At 49.6% G+C, this 2,062-nt stretch overlaps 1 pseudogene; it reads right to left on the bottom strand.

Moving 5' to 3' along the window:
* Nucleotides 1–248: 248 nt before the first annotated feature.
* Nucleotides 249–1,454, bottom strand: LOC105298750 (annotated as a pseudogene).
* Nucleotides 1,455–2,062: the final 608 nt, after the last annotated feature.

Raw genomic sequence — 2,062 nt, 5'->3', positions numbered from 1 at the left:
ACACACGTAAGAGTGGCGTTCCAAAATTACTACGAAGCTGCTGTACTTTTAAGCAAGGGAAGAAAAGACTTTCATTTTGGCCTTGTTTGTGTTCTAGCAAATTGTACTTTCAATTAACAGCAACGATATGAGAAATGTTCTGCTTTTTAAATTTCTGAACTTCAAATACAAATTAAAATAAAATAGTGTTGGAGTCTTTTGAGAGGCAGACAGCACGTGGGTATATTCATCAGCGCAGCCGAGTCCCTTTATCCATAACCAGGTCCAGGCCTGATGTGGCCACCACCAGAGGGAGGGTGGTGGTTACCTGCTATCTGCTAGGCCCCCTCGGAGGAGGGGGCGTGGTACTTCCAGGAGGTGAGATACTTCCAGGAGGTGAACTAAAACCTGGTATTAGTTGATAGGCCCCGGGTTGGTTTGGAGCTATTCCAGGTTGTGAGGCACAGGCCACAGTATAAACAGGAGGCTGAGAGTCTGGGTATCATAAGTGCGTGGAGGGTAATTGCTCGCCTGCTACTGCTGTGTGGGTTGAGCCAGCAGTTGCTGAGGATGACCAGAAAGGGCAGGAGCTGTGACTGGAAAGTTGGTTGCTGGTCATAGCCCTGGAACTGCTGAGGCTTCTGGGATCCCAATCTGCTGACTAGAGCCTGGTGAATGCTGAATACCATACCACTGTGTAGGCTGAGCCTGCGTCTGTGGCAGCTGAGCACTATAACCAGCCTGTAGCATGTACTGTTACTGTCGGAATATCTGGCCTGCTTGTGTCTGAGCTCCGGTACATGGCGGCTGTTGTGGCTGAACTCCTGGTGGATGAGCTGCGGAGGAGGAAGCAATGCTGCTAGGTGTTTCCAGATCCATCTTCCGCAGGAGCACTGGGTGGCCCTAAACCTGATTGGCTGTTAACCCAAACTCTGACATGACATTTTTATTGATTTCATCTTGTTTTTTTTTTTAAAGGATCCAAAGCTGACATACTTGATGCTGTAAACCGAAGAGACTGTTTTCTAGAAGAATCAGAGTCAGCGGGCTTTTCTTCCCTACCATCCACACTATAATTTTCAGGAATATTGGTGGAAGGTCCAGGTTCTTCAGGTGATTCCAAACTCTCCAACAAGCGACTCACTTTATTTCGAAGTTCTGTCAGTTCTCGATGGAGATATTTCATCTGACTTGATTCATGGGGGTCTTGGTTAGCCATTAACAAATAATGTCAGTTTCGCTATCCTACTATACTGAATTGCAAAAGAAAGGTCAGAACTATCAAAAATTGTTATAAGATCACCATGTTCATCTTTCTCCTTTATTGTAACTTCATTTCCTCTGAACACTCGTTGCATTACTAGCACTCGTTCATCATAAGTAACATCTTCATTAGGAATGGGTAGTCGTCGACTTTCCTTGCTGAGTTGAGCTTTGATGATTAGCTTCCCACTGAGGTCCAACTGTCCATTCATGGTGGACTCCAGCATGTCAGCTCTACACAACCCCAGAGAAAGACTGCTTGCCAAAACCTCCACTGCCGCCCCTCGCCGGGTCTCCGCGGATCGGACAGGTGTAAGGCCACCGGCTGTGGGGCGTGGGAGCAGGCTGTAGTCACCGCCACGCCGCTGTCCCCTGCAGCCACCGCACCTCTCTCCTAGGCTCGCGAGGGCCTCGGCGGATCACACTGACGCACGAGGCCTAGCGAGAGCCCAGGCCCAGTACGTGGCAGGTGGAGGAAGAAGAGGGTGAGAGCAAGGGAAAGAACCTGTCCTTTATCTCCGCCTCACAGCCCGCGGGCCAACCCAGGACGCTAGCGCAACGGCGGGGACCCGTGCGCAATGGCGGGGGCGCGGCGGAACTGGGGATGGGAGGTGGGCGAGGCCCTAACCGGGGTCTAGTGGTAATGTTTCTAATTAAGTCTCCAAAACTGAGATCATTTCCTATGAAATCTAGGTAAGAATTGGCAGCTATAGGGAAAGGAAAAGATAGCTTTACAGTTGTGCATACGTGCGTGTGCGTGTGTGTGTGTGTGTGTGTGTGTGTGTGTGTGAAAGAGGAAGAAGGAGAAGAGAGTAGCTTT

Source organism: Pteropus vampyrus, unplaced genomic scaffold (genome assembly GCF_000151845.1).
Source record: "Pteropus vampyrus isolate Shadow unplaced genomic scaffold, Pvam_2.0 Scaffold160, whole genome shotgun sequence".
In the NCBI taxonomy this organism is placed as follows: domain Eukaryota; kingdom Metazoa; phylum Chordata; class Mammalia; order Chiroptera; family Pteropodidae; genus Pteropus; species Pteropus vampyrus.
Note: the sequence above shows the minus strand (reverse complement) of the source record. Positions and strands in the feature narration are given on the sequence as shown.